Here is a 20,060-nt window from a genome sequence, read left to right as displayed (position 1 = left end):
CTTTTATGTGATAAAGACACTCACCAGAAAACATTTTCAATTTTCTCCATAATAGTAAGTATAGATGCTGAAAGAATATCCTTGTTATTATAGCTGTGACAATTTTTGAAATGGTGAAATACTCAAATTTCACCCATGCTTACCGTATAATAACTTTGTAAATACTCTTTCCCTTTTTCTTCCCTTATCATTTCTTCTGAAAACAATTTTCCATAACTTGGAGTTTTAAAATACCCTGGTAAAAGTATTCTGATGTGTGAGAATCCTAACAGCAGCAACATCCTTACTGCTGATTCACTTTTATTTTTAAATTAAGGGTTGTTCTTTCTTTAAATTATTGGTGTTGAGACATTAATGATAATGTTGATTTTCATGATCTATGGAGTCTTGCCACATACTGGGCAATACACCAAACATTCAGATGAAACACTGTTTCTCAATAGCTTTGAATACAAACTATGATTTTCATCTTAGTCTTTTGCGGAAAAGAAGGAGGTTGACAGGAGAGACATGGGGCTGAAATTAAGCACAAAGTAGACAAATCTAAAAGCCAAATGTTTTTATGTTGAAAGCATTTTCATTGGTTTCAAATCATTGAAAATACTGCTCCTGCAGCACCAAAGGTAGCTTTTAAATGATTGTTTCTGATAGACAACAAAATGAGTATCACATCCTAAAGAAGCATGTCTCTGGATCATAAACATGGGTTATGAGTTGTGGAATAAAACAAGGATGAAGAAAATTAATTCATGGTGTTTATCCTAAGTCGAATAATGACTTTCTCTTAAAAGATCAACATTTTAGAATAAATAAATTTAAATACTTCAATCTGAAAATTGTACTAATGTAAGGAATTACTAAGAAATCATCAGAATCTCTATAACACTGGTAGAGATCATATTGTCTATGTGTCAAACTGACAGTATGCTTTTACAAGTAAAGCAAACTAATGATACATTTTTCTTCAAAAATTACTAAAACACAGAGCTTGGGATATCCAAAGTGTTTACTAGATGCCCACAGAAGACTTTTGTAAGCAGAAGAGAGTGACTCATTCCCTGAGTATTCTAGGAAACCAAGGTTTTATCCTTCAGTAGCACCATTTGAAAAGTAGGCAATTATCTTACAGGGAAACAGATCTTTACAAATTGGGTTAAAGAGTCCAAGGAGTAACTAGCAATATGCGTAAAACTGAGAACTGGCGGGCAGAGAAGAGATGCCAGCAAGCACTCTTTGGGGAAAATAGTGAAAAACAAAGGAAAGAAAGAGTTAAAACCAATACAGGAAAAAAATCTAAAAGCAACCAAGAAAACCATCAATATGAATGCTGAAGGCCACAAGGAACACAGAATGCAGTAACCCCAATGCAGGACTATTCTTGGTACTTTCCATTTTCCACGTGTGTGGAAAGGCAGGCATTGGCAGGCAGATTCTTTATCAGCTGAGCCACAGGGGAAGCTCTTCCATTTTTCATATTTCCCATTAAGTGACCTGTTCTATTAACAAATATTTCAAATTCATAGATTGTATTCAGGAGTGCTATGGACTAAATGTTTGTGCTTTTCCTAAATTCGTATATTGAAATCTTAACTCCATTAGAAGGTAGGGACTTTGAAGAATGATTATATCATGAGGGTGCAGTTCTCATGAATAGGATTAGTGCCTTTATAAGAAAAGACCCAGACCCCAGCGCATTCTCTCTGTCTCTTCCCCTCTCCCCCACTCGCTCTCTCCCTCTCTCCCTCATTCCCTCTGGATACTGCCACACTGACTGGGATATCATTATACAAATGTCGGTTCACTTAATCACCCAGAACAGTATTACAGAGCATATTTTATGAAGTACTTATTCTTCATTGACTTTTAGTGAACAAACTGAAAATATAAGGGCATACTTCAAAGAGCTTTACTTCTTTAGATGGCATTTATAAATCTTAAAAGTGGCAGCAAACACGTGGGCTCCCTGAGAAGTCATGCATACTATTTAAGAGCCTAGATTCTGAAGCCAGACTGTGTGGTTTACTGACTCTTCCATATTATTATCCATCAGGCCATGAGCAGGGTCTCATATCTCATGGATCTCACATCCATGCAAGTATATCATAGTACTTGCATGGATGTGCAAGTACTATTCCAAGTGTTTTCCATCAATTAACCCATTTTTAAGAGTTGCGGCAGTTGAGGCATAGGAAGGTGAGATAATTTGCTCAAAGACACCCAGCTAAGTAAAGGCAGAGTTGGAATTCCAATTAAGAACACATGACTCTGAGCCCAAACTTGATTTAAATTCTATACTATGAAGGGAAGGTGGGATGAATTGGGAGATTGGGATTGACGTATATACATTATCATGTGTAAAACTGATAGCTAAGTGGGAAGCTGTTGTATAGTACAGGGAGCTCTGCTCTGCTCGGTGCTCTGTGGTGACCTGGATGGGTGGGATGCAGGTGGGGTGAGGAAGTAACCAACAGGGAGAGGATGAATGTACACATATAGGTGATTCAATTCACTGTGCAGCATAAACTGACACAACTTTGTAAAGCAACGATACCCCCATAAAAACAAAAATTTTAAAGCAAAGTATTCAATACCAGAAAAATAATTCTATACTATCAGATCAGATCAGATCAGATCAGTCGCTCAGTCGCGTCCGACTCTTTGTGACCCCATGAATCACAGCATGCCAGGCCTCCCTGTCCATCACCAACACCTGGAGTTCACTGAGACTCATGTCCATTGAGTCAGTGATGCCATCCAACCATCTCATCCTCTGTCGTCCCCTTCTCCTTTTGCCCCCAATCCCTCCCAGCAGCAGAGTCTTTTCCAATGAGTCAACTCTTCGCATGAGGTGGCCAAAGTACTGGAGTCTCAGCTTCAGCATCATTCCTTCCAAAGAAATCCCAGGGCTGATCTCCTCTAGAATGTACTGGTTGGCTCTCCTTGCAGTCCAAGGGACTCTCAAGACCTTGGCTACAATAACCATTTAGAAATGGGAAACTATACTTTCAGAGGGGCAAAAAAGCCAATTTTCTTTGAACAGAGGAGGGTCTGCTGAAGGGGCCTAGCTCTCTGCATGGGGGATATGTCTACTTTCATATCCTAACAGCCTTATTAGGAGAAAGCCTTGCTGAGGAAAATGCTGCAGTTTCGTATCAAAATAAACCATTAACTCTTATCTCAACAGACTCTCAAAACTGCATGACAATGCCCTGCCACATGAACAAATCTCTTCTCCTCTCATGAAACCATCATATGCATTCCACACCCATGCCCCATTAGATGAGGCACTAGCTTGAAGCTGTCTGATGGGAACTCTTTATCTTATTGATTCTAAGCATTGAGACCTGCCATCATCCTTCCATTCTAAAACAAGAAATCATCTGTTTTTCCTCCTCAATTATATCCCTCCATTAGCTTTCTGGATCTACTCCATTGCATTTACTCAGAAAACCTGCATGTTGGTTATGCCTTTTCCATTTTGAATTCTTAAGCTCAAGCCTCAATAATGCTCCCTCTATGCTCATAACCTTCTCCAGTTACCACTTTTTCTTATCCCTGCTTATGAGCCAAACTTCTTGAAGTTTTCTATCTCTATTTCCTCCCTACCACTCATCCCTCAGCCCGGGATTCCACCAGTAACATTTCATGGAAACGGCTTTCACTAACATTATCAATAATCTACAGATGGCTAAGTCAAATCCTGCCTTACTTGATCTGTCAGCAGCATTTCACACACCCTGCTTCTGAAACACAAATTTCCATCTCCAGCTGAGAACTGTCCTAGACTTCCACATCAATATATCCAGCTGCCTACCCAGTGCCCCTGCTGATGCCTCAAAGACACATCCGATTTAACTCATTCTTCCTCCAAACCCATCCCATTATAATGTTTCCTTTTTCGGTGAATGGCTTACAAATCTATGTAGGTATATAAATTACTAAACCATGAGTCCCTCTTCAAGCCTCCCTCTCCTTCAGCTCATCCCAGTTTTCCATTACTACTGATTCTATCTCCTAAGTATTTAATTAATCCACATACAGTGTATATGCTATATATTATGAAATATCCAGCAGGATACAGACATCATCCTATAATCAAATGCATTAATATTTCTGCAGTGAAACATCAATTAATAAGTCACCAAATGTGGCAAGTAGCTATAAATAGATTCATGTCAGTTTGTTTCGGGTTTTCCTGCCGTTTGAATTCAGCTAGGTCAGTCTGATTTTTCAACACATGTGTTCCAATTAGAGCTTTCAGTTATCAGAACTGAATTTCAAAATTGTGGCTAAGCAATTGTGAATCTGTGCCACGATTTATCTGGAAGTAATGTGGGGACTTCCCTTGTGATCCAGTGGCTTAGAATCTGCCTTTCAACACAGGGAACACGGGTTTGATCCCTGGCCAGGGAACTAAGCATGTCCACATGCTGTGGGACAACTAAGCCTGAGAACCACAGCTACTGAGCCTGCTCACTCTGGAGCCCACTAGCCACAACTAGAGAGAAGCCCACACACCACAAAGAAAGATCCTTCATGCTGCAACTAAAATCTCTTATACTGGAACTAAGATCCAATGCAGACAAAAAAAAAAAAAGTAATGTGCATAGTGGTTAAGATCTTGGACACCAGAGCCAGACTCTCTGGGTTCAATTTCATCTCCACCACTAACCAGACTTTGGACAGGTAACTTAACCTCTCTGTGCCTTAGTTTCCTCTCCTGTAAAGTTTCCTCATCTGTAAAGTTTCTTCACCTGTACCTACCTCATAGGATTGCTGCAGGGATTAACAAGCTAATGCATGTAAGTTGCTTAGAACAGATTTTGACATAAAATGTTGTCCAGTCGCTAAGTCGTGTCCAACTCTTTGCAACCCCATGAAGTTGCAGCACACCAGGCTTCCTTGTCCTTCACTATCTCCCAGAATTTGCTTAAACTCCTGTCCATTGAGTTGGTGAAGCCACCCAACCATCTCAGCCTCTGTTGCCCGCTTCTCCTCCTGCCTTCCATCTTTCCCAGCATCAGGGTCTTTTCCAATGAGTCAGCTCTTCTCATCAGGTGGCCAAAGTATTGGAGCTTCAGTTTCAGCATCAGTGCTTCCAATGAATATTCCAGTTGATTTCCTTTAGGATTGGCTGCTTTGATCTCTTTGCTGTCCAAGGGACTCTCAAGAATCTTCTCCAGCACCACAGTTCGGAAGCATCAGTTCTTCAGCACTCAGCCTTCTTTATGGCATACAGTAAGCATTCAATAAGTATTAGCTCCCAGGAAGTTTTGCTTATCACAGACAATAGTGTAGTCCAATGTCCTTCTACTTATACCACTCTGCACTCTTCCTATCCAAAGGATCATTGTGTAAGAGGAAATGTCATTTAAAATTTTAAATAAATGGTAAAAAACTGTCCTCCACAAAACTTTCAGTAATCAGTGATTAGCAGTAAACTCGCAAAAATGGGATATGAATTTACCCACATCCCAATATCCTTAAAAGCACTGGGTTAGCTCAATCAATTATTGCAAACCTGAAAGGTGAGAAAATATCTCACTTTTACAATTCCTTTAATCATGAAAGATTCCTATAAAACTCCCTTAATGATGAGAGAAGAAAGAACATACTTCATGTCCTGGCTATTTGTGTCTTATTTTCATGCCTTCTGTTCATTTTAATTGTGTGGTTCTTGAAGTTTCTTTTTTTAATTGAGATCTAACTGACATATGTAATGTATTGATTTTAGGCATACAACATAATGATTTAATGTTTGTATATATTGTAAAATGATCACCATAGTCACCAAACCAAGAGACTGAGGTTTCTTAACATTTAAAAACTCTTAGCAATGAAATAATAAAAACTAAGTTTTTTCTTTCATACACATATGTATATAAATATGTGTACATATATAATATATAATATTTTAATGTCATATGTCACCCATGTGACTTTCCCACACCTCACTAGGATGAACCTGCCTTAAAACCCTTGCTATGCTCAGTCATTAAGTAGGAATAGCCATTAGGAAACACAGTCTCCATGCAAACATGGGGGTTGATTTCAGACTCAACAGCAGAGGCCATCAGTTAGTTATGCTCCCTGTAGCAGGAGAGCACAGCAATGTATTTCTACAGCTACATAGCCAACCTTTATGTCTTACAGATCTCCTACTTCATGAAGGTTTTGAGAACAACTTCCCCATAGTTCCTGTGGGTCCCTCTCCCTGAGGAGAATCTTTGAAGGGGACATTGTAGAATGAACCAGAATTTCAGTCACTGTGGTTAGTCACCAGGCCACAAGTAGAACTCGTCATGCTCCTCCACCTTCCATTCTAAACTGCCTGCATCTTCATTTGTGATCTCAGAAGGTGTGGGTGGCTTGTCTGGTGCGTGTGTGCATGCTAGGTCTCTTCAGTCGTGTCCAACTCTGTGTGACCCCATGGACTGTAGCCCACCAGGCTCCTCTGTCCATGGGATTTTCCAGGCAAGAATACTGGAGTGGGTTGCCATGCCCTCCTCCAGGGGATTTTCCCAACCCAGGGATCGAACTTGCATCTCTTATGTCTCTTGCATTGGCAAGAGGGTTCTTTAGCACTAGCACCACCTAGGAAGCCCCTGTCTTAGATGATGAACATTCAAATGTCTCTAGAACTATGTGATTCTATCAAATCTTCATTTTGTTCTGAGGCTGGGCTGCTGCCTTCATAAACATCCTCTACCTCCCCCATTTATCTCTAAATCATCACACCTCTACAAGGGCATTTCCCTGCTCTGGTGTGCTTCACCAGGTTTCCATTAGTGAGATATTTAGCAACTGGGACACCACATTTTTCCAGGGATGATCTGCTCAGGATGGCATCTTCTCTGCCCACCAAGTGCTTAGTGAGATAGTCCTACACCTTCATCCTTCCATCTGTTCTCCTGGACCACTCTCATAACCACTTGTGTTAGCTTATTTCCTCTGAGAAGCACATACAATATGAGATTATGCATATACATGTACCTTTTCAAATTAGTGTTTTGAGGGGGTTTTTTCGGATATATACCCAGAAGTAGTCCTATTTTTAGTTTTTTTGAGAAACCGCCATAATGTTTACCAGTAGCTGCACCAGTTTACATTCCCAGCAACAATGTAGGAGGGTTCCTTTTTCTCCACATCCTCGCTAGCGTTTGTTTTTTTGTGTTCTTTTTGATAATCACCATTCTGACAGGTGTGAGATGACAGCTTGTTGTAGCTTTGATTTACCTTTCCTTGATGGTTACGATGTTCAGCATCTCTTCATTTGCCTGTTGGCCATCCGCATTTCCTCTCTGGAACAACAGCCTGAAGGCTTTCTTTATGTCTTTCCTCCACCAGACCTGGAACAGTGTTGATCATTGAGCACTACAGTAATGCTGCAAAACTGAATGGAAGTGAAATTTGCATTTAAATTTTGAATGGATGTATTACTAAATTTTCCCGTATTCCCAAGTCCTTTCAGTCTTAGGACATGTTATATAATACATACAAGGCATATGAAGCACTATTTATAACAGCTCTTGTTTTTTTTCTATTAATACTTTTTAAATTCACTTCTGTTTGTAGATTGACAACCACATTACAGTTCAGTTTGTTGGGGATTTGGATACAAAAGGAACTCAGGTGGATAATTAACATAGCCTTCTACTTCTGAAAAGTTATATTTTTTATAAACACCCCTAAATGCAGGTTGTATATTCTTAGTACTTATTTTCTGTTAAGCTTAAAATTAATTCATGTCATAGGAAGCACAACTATTAAGAATTTTTGTTTTGTCAGATATCTTCTTTCAAACATAGCAGTTCTTTATAACCCTAGATGTTCATTTACTCATCATTGAAAAGGCTACTTTAAGATCCAATGACCAGAAATATAAAGAGAAACTATATTTTCTTTCTAGTTGACCCTTGGAGCTATTGTAAATGCAGAAAACAATGTTGGTGCCCACCCAGCACCCATCTGCCCCTTCCACATCAGCTGTGAGTTGGTTGTTAATGGTTTATAACTATTCAACCAATGGGAGCAGACTCACCCAGCAGTTATACACTGCTTCCCAGCCTCCCAGCCCTATGGGAACCCACAGACAGTGACTCACACAGGGTGCAAAATCCAGCCTCCTGTCCTCACCACAGGTCAATCTCAGTGATGTCATTCAGGCTTCAGCATTCCCCATCTCAGATTCTGCATCTGGGGAAGGCAAGCTAACACAGCACATAATATAATAATTTTAATAATTTCATAAGCTTTTACATATAAGCCATACTTTCCTTTAAATAGCATGGTAAATTTCCCAGCAATAAAGTCCCAGGGGGGAAAAAAATAGGTTTGTAGAAAAATGATTGGAAAGAAATGCAAACTGTCACAGGTAAATTAATCTGCAGATCATAGCCAATAGCCTACTGACTTTGAAATCTGAAAAAAATAAAAATAAATTTATTATAAACATTTCTATTTTCCCTCTATCTGTGAAGGAAGTATTTGAATAAAGACCTTCAAAATCTGGAATAGAATTCATCTCATCTCCAGTACTATACAAACAACTTTCTATATGGATAGGAAAATGTAGGTGAAAAGAAGACACCAATCACATGGAAAAACTCAATTGTTTGAGCAAAAACAATGATAGTAAAACAAAGTGAACTTTTATGAAACAACACTGAAGCAAGAATAAGACAACATTTAAAATCTCCAACTTATTAAAAAGACATATGAGGTATGCAAAGGAGTAAATCATGAAAACAAAATATTCTGAAATTAGAAAAGATTCTTTTTTCAAAATGAAAACCATGGTCAATAACTCCAAATCTAAATATAGAGACTCCCTTAGATCAATTATGAGAACTGTATTAACCGTGATTTTTTATTCCATGCTTTCGATGCATTGACATTTTGGGGTCTTGCTGACCCTAGAGGGACTGACACTCCAAGGGTTAGCTAATTACTAGAGACAAAGAGAGGACTGATCTGCCAGTGCTCCTATCCTGTGCAAAGTAATTAATCAAGAACCTTTATCCCCACCCATCTCATTTATCAGGCTCTCACCCTCTGAACCACTATCCACCCCCTCTAATAACTACATGGCCAGCTATCAGACAATCCAAGACAGTCTCTACATGCCAGAGCCCACTGAAGTTGGACTCCTAAATCAAACCTGTTCCCCTTGCCTCCTGACCACCTCTGGTGGTTCCCACATGGCCCTGTATGGCGTGCCATGCATTCTATTTCTAGGGGTCTAATAAACCTCTTTCCTCATGACTGTTCTTCCCAGGCTGGATTGTCTTGTCATACTATATTTTTTTAGTATTTATTTGGCTACTCCAGGTCTTAGTTGCAGCACATCAGATCTTTGATCTTCCTTGAGGCAGGAGGGATCTTTAGTTGCCTTTAGATACAGCATGTGGAATTTTTAGTCCTGGCATGAGAAGTCTTAGTTGTGACATGTTGGATCTAGTTCCCTGGCCAGGAATCGAACTCAGGCCCCCTGTACCGGGTGCATGGAGTGTTATCCACTGGACCACATAGGAAGTCCCTGTCTTGTCACACTATTAAAACAAATCCTGGGTACTCTCAAAACAAGAAAATATCAGAAAAATCCAATTTAAAGGACATTCTACAAAATACTATTCTACAAAGTACTCTTCAAAATTGTCAAGGTCAAGAAAGACAAATAAAGACCACCACTGTCAGGTTGTAGGTGCCTGAAGGCAATGGCACCCCACTCCAGTACTCTTGCCTGGAGAATCCCATGGACGGAGGAGCCTGGTGGGCTGCAGTCCGTGGGGTCGCTAAGAGTCGGACACGACTGAGCGACTTCCCTTTCACTTTTCACTTTCATGCATTGGAGAAGGAAATGGCAACCCACTCCAGTGTTCTTGCCTAGAGAATCCCAGGAATGGGGGAGCCTGGTGGGCTGCCGTCTATGGGGTCGTACAGAGTCGGACACGACTGAAACGACTTAGCAGCAAGGAGACATAGCAACTAAACGTAATGTGGTTCATCCTGAAATGAACCTACAAGCTGAAAAAAGACCTTAGTTTTAAAACTGGGGAAATTAAAACTGTCTATACCTAGTTAATAGTATTTTACCAACAATATTGCCTTTGTTTTGATAAATGGACTGTGTAAATGGTTATGTAAGCTGTTATTAGGAAATGTATAAAGGCTACATAGAAACTTTCTGTGACTATCTCTGTAATGCTTCTGTAATCTAAAATTATTTCAAAATAAAACTACAGAAATGAAAATGAAAAAAAAAAAACTATTTTAAGTCAATAAACAACAGAAGATCAGCCTAAATGATCCATTCAAAGGTCAAAAGAAAAGTATGCATATTAAAATAAGATAAAAGCTAAAAGACATAAAAGACAGGATAAGAAAAAAATAGTAAATGTATAATATTAACTACAAAAATATATACAGAAGAGGAAACAGATATAGTAGGGAAAATACTTACATTTCAAGGAATACATAAAAGTAATTACCAAGTGAAATTAATGGAAAGAAACATCTTTGGGGAAAATCTTAGTATTTCCTAATCAGGCAGAAAAAAAAAATGTAGTAGATATAAAAAGGAACAATAGTCAGACTGACCTCAGATTTCCAAAGTGCGACAGTAAATGGCAATGACCAACCATTTTGAATATAAAATTTTATGGACTACGAATTCCATACCCAATAGAGTTATATTAGGCATTAATAATATATTATACATAATTATGTATATATAATAGTATATATACAGAGTACATAAAATATTTATATATGAAATCAATATAATATTATTTTATGTTTTATATAAATATATTTTTTTATATATCCCAATAGCCCCCCAAATATATATTTTATATGTGATATTTATTTTTCACACTCAATTTTTGAAATGTATGTTTTATACTTCTAGCACATCTCAGTTCAGATTAGCCACATTTCAAGTGCTCAATAACCACATGTGACTAGTGGCCACCATACTGGACAGAAAAATGGGTTGCAACATAGGAAGCTATGATGACCTTAGAGTAGAGAGACTTCTAAAATAAGGCTCAAGAAAACTAATCATGTCAGAAAGATACATAAATTACATTTAAATTATTAATTTTTGTTCATCAAAATTAACCATAAGGGTGTAAACAGATAAGCCATGGAGAAGGTATTTGAAACACTTATGAATGATTAAGCATTAAAGATCTCTTAAAAATATAGCAAAAACAAACAAAAAATATATATATATATATATTTCTGGAAACAAAAGAAAAAAGGAAGGGATTTTAAAGGATGGTATTAGTGTGCAAGAGAAGCCAGAACAAAACCCAACAGAACAGTGAACAACACAGGCTTCAGTGGTTATACTCCACTCTTCTAATGGGGCTTCCAGGGAACATAGGTTCATTCCCTGGTAGGGGAACTAAAACCCTACATGTCACACAGCATAGCCCAGAAAAAAGTGTGAACAACAGAAATTTGTTTTCTCCCAGTTCTGGAGGCTGGAAAGTCTAAGATCAAGGTGCTGGCCAATTCTGTTTAAAGTAGGGGCTCTTTTTCCTGGCTTTCAGACAGTGATTCTTTCACTGTGTTCTCACATGGTGGAGAAAGAGAGATGGAACCAGCTTAATCTTGTTTTAAAAAATTTTTAATAAACACTGTATATATTTAAGGTGTACATCATGATGACTTTATATATATATATATATATATATATATATATATATACACATTAAGGAAATAATTACAACAGTCAAGTTAATTAACATATCATTTCACGTAGTTGACTCTTGTCTCTTCCCATAAGGACACTACTCCTTTCAGATCAAGGCTTACCTTTATAACCTCATTTAACCTTGATTACTTACATAAAGTCCCTGTATTCTCCAAATACAGTCACATTGGAAGTTGAGGCTTGAACAGATAAATTGGGGGTACACAAATCCATCCATAGCATTCCATCCTTGGCTCCTCTAATTTCATATCTTTATCACATGCAAATACATTCATTCCATCCCAACAGCCTCCAAATTCTTAACTCATTCCAGGATCAATTCTTAAATCTAAAGTCAACAATCTTATCTGAATGTCATCTAAATCAGATATGGGTGAGACCTGAGGTAGCAGCATCCTAAGGCAAAAATCCTCTCCAGCTATGATCTATAAAACCAGACAGGTTATGAGTTTCCAAAATAAGATAGTGAGACAGGCATAGAATAGACATTCCCATTCCAAAATGGAGAAATAGGAAAGAAGGAAGGAAGAGCTGGAAGGTCCCAAAAAATCCAGAGTTTAGCAAATTCCATTAGAATGGAATGGAGACTTGAAGAAAGCTGTAGATGAAAGCTTGTTTATCTCTCACAGTACAAAACAATTTCCTGATTATGATTCAGAAAGCCAGGAGTTCAATACAGAAGTATATCAGAAGCACATTATGGAATATTGCAGATTGTATCAGTTACCTAATGGAAGAAAATGAAGATGCTTACAAGAAACAATTATTTAATACATTTAAAGAGCAAAGAAACTCCAGATATCATGGAGGAGCTGTCTAAGAATGCTCATGCTGCTATAGAAGAGAATCTGGCCCATGAGAAGAAAGCGCAATAAAGAAGTTAAAAAAAAGAGATGGAATTGCCCCCAAATGTCTCTTGCCCAGAAGAAAGATTAAGCAGCTCAGACAAAGACAGCCTTCGCCAGAGTTGGAGTGGGCTGCTAAGAGCTAATAAGCCAAATAGCAATATTCTGTGAAGATTTTTGAGATGAAGACAATAAACTTACTGATCAAGCAGCTTTTTAAAAAAAAAAAAAAAGCAAATTTCATTAGATCTTAGGCTGTAGAATAATCCTCTTTGGATCAGTGTCCTGTGTTCCAGGCTCACTGCGGGTAGCAGCATCACACCCACGGCTATGTGGGACACCTTGGCTCTGAGAGCCCAGACACTGAAGCTCAGGGCAGCAGCCTCACTTTCTGAAACAGGAGCAAACAGTCTTGCCCCTCGGTCTGCAGTGGGAGTGGCAGCTCAGAATTGCTTTGGGGGTCATTCTTCTCTTTCCTTGAAGAATAGGGCAGACACATTGCAACCAAATAACTCTACAGTCTGGTCCTTTAGAATCTGAGATGTCTGTCAGCCTTTCTTCATCCCATGCTACTTGCTCTCTCTCCTTGACTTCAAATTGATAGCTCTTCTGGTATAATTCCACCTCTATTCCTGGCTTCTGTCGAAATGGCTGATTAAGCCCATGAATCACATCCATGGTCTCCTTATCAAATGGTTGTTCATCCACAGACAGTGTTCTCTTCAGAGCAGTCTTCCTCATTTTTTGCAATAAGGACAGACTGAGAATTTTCTAAATCTCTACATTGGATTCATTTTTGCTCAATAATTCCTTCTTCAGTTCATCTCACACTACTCTTGCATTTTAGTATAAGCAGTCAGAAGGATCCAGGCTGAACCTTCAACATTTTGCTCAAAAATCATCAAATTTCATCATTGACAAGTTCTACCTTCCATAAAACGGGAGAACCCAACTCAGTTACGTTCTTTGCCACTTTCAACAAGGATCACCTTTCCTCCCGTTTCTTTTTTTTTTTTTTCCCTCCCGTTTCTAATAATTTGTTTCTCACTTCCATTTGATACCTCACCAGAATGACCTTTAACCTCCATATTTCTACCCAGATTCTGTTCGGGATTACTTATTTATTCTTAGCCAAAGAATAAGTTTAATCAGAGAATTCAGAAAATACAGATACAAACAAAAACAATCCAACAAGACCAAATAATAATAGTTTAGTCAGTAAACATAGTCAAGCACTTTTAGTTCCTCCTCAAGGGCTGTAGATAACATTCTGAACCACATTCTCTGAGCTGTCTTGTAGATAATGAAACCCCCATCAGGTGGAAGAAGTGAACCACATGATGACCAGACTGTAGCCATGACATAAGCTGCCACAATTCCAAGAATTGCCCTCAAAGAAATGGGAACAAACCATCACAGAGAGACACAACAGAATAACATGTAGAGAGGGGAGACATTCAGGAGCTGGAATTTTGCAAAGTAGCTACAATAACTACATGTTCTTAATTTTTAAAGGTTGTCTGGCTTGACCTTCTTGCCAACTCCCCAAATAAAATACCTACTACACCTGAAGATAACTACATTCTGAAGTTAATCCTTTTGCCACTAATTTCCTGATTTTGCATTGCTTTCCTATCCTAAACAAGGAAAGGGTGACATAAATAAACTTCTTATGCAGTCATCCTGACTCTCCAAATACCAACTAAGAATACTCAAAAGGCAGGGAGCATGCAGGTAAGAATGTGCCCCCGACATCTAGAACAGTGACTGGGACATAGTCAATATGGAATCATTGTTTAAAGTAACTTAGTTTTCTGATTTTAAAATGATATTTTAATAAGAATCTTTCATCAGTCTTTATTCCCTCCGAGTCAAATGTGTAATGATTCTTCCAAAGAAAAGGATGAATTATCATACTGAAAAACACTGGACTTGAACTATGTCATCCATGAGCTTTTTTCACAGATGATAAACCCCTGTGCCCAAAGAAAGTATGAGGGCCAGGTCTTTAGGAAAGCTCAGGCTTTTTAATTCCTAGATGAAAGGTTTTTTCCTGCCTCCTTGTGAGTTTTCCCTTTGTAAGTTACCTGATCTACTGAATAAAGTATGTCATTTATTATTTTTAATCATTTCTGAATTTAAATAATTCTTCAATCATCTTGACCTTTTCTAACTTGCAGTTGAAATGTTATGTAAATCTTGCACTTGCTGCAAACACTGTGAAAGAACAATTTTATGGCTAAGATGATTCTGATTTTTTACCCCGAAATGCCAATCTTATCCCGAGTTATTAATGCTGAGGCTGAAAAGTATAAGAATTCCATTTCCCATGTGTTCAGTTTTCTGAGGTAACCCGGAAAAGTTAGAAACTCCTAAACTCTGGAGGTAACATCCGAAGAGGAATTCACACCAAGATCATTCATCTTTCCAGTACAAACATCACTCCATTACTCTCTTGAAAGGTTCCCCCTTGAATACAGCATTTTAACTGCAATAAGAAAAGGCACCCAAACCCCATTAGTAATTCTCTAACTTCTGAAGTGCAGTTTATTCCAAATATAAAATATATCATTGTGGGAAGGCATTTGTCTTAATGAGAAAATTCCCCAAGAGAAGAAATACTTCTCGGCAATACACTGATCATTTAGAATTTCCAGAGTCACTGTACTATACATAACTTTTGACACCTTATGTATGGTTCTGAAATTTCTTAGGACCACAAAATGAAAAACTGTTAAGAGTGAATGTTATAGTCTTTACGTTTTGTTCTCTGTGCACTCTGTTTAATACCAACATGATATTAATGCCACTCACTAAAAATAATTATAATGAATTATTTTCATTCATTCAAAAATCAGGAGATGATTTTTCACTTTTCCTTATTTTTTATCAATAATAATTTATTAGATTCAACATGAAGATTCAAGATGCATGCAATACAAGATGTCTCTGCAATAGGAAAGAAAAAAATCTTAGAAGGTCTGATCCTGAAAGGTCTCAGAAGTCATCTGTATAATTCTCCTCACTTTAAAAGAAAGAAACTGATGTTCAGAGACTTGAGCCAATTTTCATCCCAAAGATGACAAAATCCTTGAAGGAGCAGATAATGATCAAAACAACAACCAACTGTTCTCAAGCCTGCTTTTTCTCTCCTATTTTAAAACTTATGAATTTTTCTTTCTTTGTACTGTCTTTAATAAATTGGATCTGTCTCCACTTTTAAAAGATCTGGGCAAGGATGACAGTAAAGGCTGTTTTGTTTCATGAAACTAGGAGAGTCAGACACATTTCCTAATAATCTATACTAAATGCAGAGCTGCACTGTGTGTTTTTAAAATTAACCATGAACAGTTCTGACACGTAAAGAGGTGCTGGCTGTTCTGTTGCTGATACTGCAAAATGAATTGGGAGGAGAAATCAACTCACAAAATAAGATCCTTTTGACTTTTTCTAAAGAAACAGTACACAGGAGAATCTCACTAAACAAGACCACTGGTATTTCTCTCATGCTGTGTCCAAGCAGAAAATGATGATTAAAAATCAAAAACAATCTTAGTCGTTATTTTCTGCCTGAGTTGTCACTAACGTCTCCTCTTCTTATTGGAGCCCAGGCACACTTAAACCTTCACAGCCTCTGACTCTTGACTGTCATATATCACCTGGCCAAAGAGTTTATTGCACGAGAAACCAATAGCACTGAAGAGCGATCAACTCTCCACCAGCACCTCATTTCTCATATTTGTACCATATATGATCAGTATTTACATCTTACCACCACAGTGGGGAAATCCAATCATAAGTAAAATGACTTCTATGCCCTTAAGAAGCCCAAGGAAGTAGAAATGTAAATCCAGTTACAAAATGAGAAGAAAATGTCTGTGCTAGAGGAGATAATAATGCTCTCCTTATAGTGGCAGCAAAGAGAGAGAAAATCTTTCTTCCTCAGGGAATTGGGGAAGGCTTCACAGAGAAGATGAGGTCTGAGTTTCCAGGATAACAATGAGAAGGCATATAGAAAGATTTTTCAACCATAAAGTACTTCAGTTGCTGCTGCTGCTGCTAAGTCGCTTCAGTCGTGTCCGACTCTGTGCGACCCCATAGATGGCAGCCCACCAGGCTCCCCAGTCCCTGGGATTCTCCAGGCAAAGGTACTGGAGTGGGGTGCCATTGCTTTCTCTGGAAGTACTCCAGTAGATGGTAAAAAAAACAAAATCAGATGCTTAGAGAGGATGAAGTTATAGATAAGGAAGGAAATAATACTGGAAATACAAGTTGAGGCTAGATTGGGAAGAATTTTGCAAATGCTATTCAGTTCAGGGGCAATTTCAAATCAATGAGGATAATTCCATTATGCACTGTGGAGCATCATTTTCCTTTAGATGGTTTTGATATGAAATCTTTTGTTCTATTGGGTCAAATATCATTATATACCAATCAACTCAGGAACACACTGTGTTTGGGAAAATAGATGTTAACACTGCAAAAGAAAAAGTCTATTAGGATGCTTTGGGCTAAGAAAAAATAATAAACTCAAAATGGCTTCACTAAATATCTCACCACATGAGAAATATTGAGATAGATCTTGTTAAGGTTGTTTATTTCAGAACTCATCAAAACCATCAAAGGCCCAGGTTCCTTCCTTCTTTCAACTAATATATTGGCTGTGGCTTTGAAACTAGTCCCTTCAAAGTGACAAGAGGCTGTAGCAGCTCCATGTGTTACATCTGCACACAGCACAGCTCAAAGACAAGAAGAATGTCTCTTCCTTTTATCCCTTTGTAAAAATAGAGAAAATTTTTTCCAGAACCTGATAATAGATATTCCTTCAAGTCTAGTGACTAAGAATTACTTTATATGATTATTATTCCTAAGCCAATAGTCAAAGGGAATGGAATTAACATGATTAGCTTAAGGTAATCAGATTCACTCAGTTCACCTTGAAGTATGTTGCCCCCAAATTCCGAATTTAAATCTCAGTTTTGCTAGTTAGCAAAGGATTAACAAAAAGAAAGAAACGTTATCAGGTAGTGACCAGATAGTGTTTTCCACAAGAACTTAGCATAAGAGAGGCAGTATTATTTTGATATTACATTATTGGGGTTTTCTTTGAAGATAAAATTTAATGTCTGTCTGTCTTGCCTCACTTCATCTTCCTTACTACATTATCCTGTTTAATTCCTTCCATTAAATTGATCAATTTCTGAAATTAACACTTTTGTATACTTATTGTTTGTATGTTTTCTATCTCATTTCACTGTAGAGGGATCTTTTCTTGCTCATCACTGTGTCCCAATGATTAAAAGAGTGACTGCAATAAACATTTATTGATGAAATTTATAAATGAACAATATTTTTTTCATCCTATGGACAATTCAAATCAACACAAATTTCTTTTTTTATATATTCATTTATTTGGCTGCACAGAATCTTAGTTGTGGCACACAGGATCTTAGATTTTTGTTGTAGCATGCCGGATCTTTAGTTGAGGCATGTGGGATCTTTAGTTGTGGCATGCAAACTCTTAATTGGGCTTATGGGATCTAGTTCCCTGACCAGGGATCAAACCCAGGCCCCCTGTGTTAGGAGCACAGAGTCTTAACCGCTAGACCACCAGGGAAGTCCCACAAATTTCTTATTTATTGAATATGCATCCTTTTAAAACAACTATATGTATAATTTGTCAGATGCGTGAAATCATTAGAGGAAAGATGGTAGGGTAGAAAAAAAGAGAGGCATCAGAGGCTTTTTCTTCCAGGGCACAGTCTGTCACAGGCTGACACAAAAGTACAACCGGTTTGTTTAATTTTAAAGCTTTAATTCTCTCTGCTGGACACGATATCAGTAAGAAACCTAAAGCTCTGACTTCTCCAACTGAAGGGAAAAATGTTTAATAGCCTCAATTCCTAGATACAGAGATGAATTCAAATTAATTACACAGTAGACTTAGGCGCATGTAGAAGCATTGTCATTATATTATATACTTGCCACATTTGGCATCCACTATCACACTAACTGTTGCAATCTCTTGCTATGACAGGATTCCTTGATTAATTTTATTTCAAATTTGCCATACAGAATAAATTCTAACAACCATTGTACCTCCCATCAATGCTGAACTCATGAATGATAATATGGAGGAACTTCTTAGTTTATTCTGGGTCAGAATGCCATAATTCTGAAGAAGGCATTGATACTCCAAATACTAAGTGATTAATTTCAAATATCCTTCCATACTTTCCCTACAAATTTAAAGTCAGTTGATCAGCCTGGGCCTGTCATAAATTTCCTGGAAAAAATAAATTGCTACCTTTACAATAATAAGAATAAGAAGGCAAAAAAGCTGATAATTTCTGAGAATTCACGAAGTGTCAGACACCATTCTCAGTAATCATACAAGAAATAATTCAATTGATCCTCAAAACAACCCTATGGAATTAGCCCCATTTGGCATAAAGGAAATTGTGGAACAGAGATGCTAAATGACTTTTCCAAACATGAGTCAGTGGCAGAGACAAGGCTTAAACCCAACAGCCTGGCTGCAGAAGCCCTGATCTTAACCATCACATGTATTGTCTTTCAGTGCCTCAGTTGAATTACTGTCATTGAGGTCACAATAAAAGCAAACTTTGAAAAGAAAAAAAAAATGCATTTTATATAAATTCATTTCCTGTTCCTCTAATGTTAAAAGAAAAGCAAAAAGAGGTAAACAAAGGGCTAGGATAAGGAGAAACAAGACTTCTTCTTATCCTCTCTTCTTTGTACAATTTTCACTAAAGTTCCTGTTAGTGATCTTAAACTTGTGTAGAACTGTCAACTTTTTTCGAAACCTCTTCAACATATGTCTTGCTCAATCATCTAAGGTAAGAAAAGAAGTTAGGTAGACATAATAAATCCTATTTTACAGATAAATAATGTACCCATATAAATGTGTAGACAGAGGTACAAGGAACATAAGATCTCAAATTTATATCCTGTCTTTAAAGGGGCATCACTCCACAAAGTATCCCTCAGTGATGTGTATGTACAAAGAGCAAAGAGAAGGAGAAATACTTTGCCTATTATCTTGGTCTAGATTTCAAACTCTACTTTAGTTCCCTAATGTATTGTTGGGACACAAAAACCAAAAAACTCCTTTTGCCATTGCTGGAGGTAGATCCACGGCTGCAAATAAAATCAGGCTAGACAGCCTTCCCTATCCTTTCACCTCTGAATTCACACACAAATCATAGACCTTACCATTTGATGGAGAGTCTTATTAGACTCCTCTCTTATGTTGCTATTGCTCTTATGTACCCACTGGGACAAATGCAGTGAGAAATACCATCTATCAATACTTTATTTATATCTTCTTCATATTATACCCAAAGCTTCCAAAGGTGTGAAGATAAAACAAGTCAGTTAATTTTATCACAAGGTCATTGAGAATTCACGTCATATTCTACTTCCCTGCTAGAAAAAGTTTCAGTTAAGTGGGCCAGCAAACCTAGGAAGCA

General features: G+C 37.7%; 1 non-coding gene across 1 annotated transcript; it reads right to left on the bottom strand.

Annotated features, from left to right (window-relative positions):
- Positions 1-18,111: 18,111 nt before the first annotated feature.
- TRNAR-CCU lies at positions 18,112-18,184 on the bottom strand. The gene has a single exon. It is a non-coding gene; the product is annotated as a tRNA-Arg (tRNA).
- Between the last annotated feature and the right edge of the window lie 1,876 nt (positions 18,185-20,060).

Source organism: Bubalus bubalis, chromosome 15 (assembly GCF_019923935.1).
Source record: "Bubalus bubalis isolate 160015118507 breed Murrah chromosome 15, NDDB_SH_1, whole genome shotgun sequence".
Lineage (NCBI taxonomy): Eukaryota > Metazoa > Chordata > Mammalia > Artiodactyla > Bovidae > Bubalus > Bubalus bubalis.
Note: the sequence above shows the minus strand (reverse complement) of the source record. Positions and strands in the feature narration are given on the sequence as shown.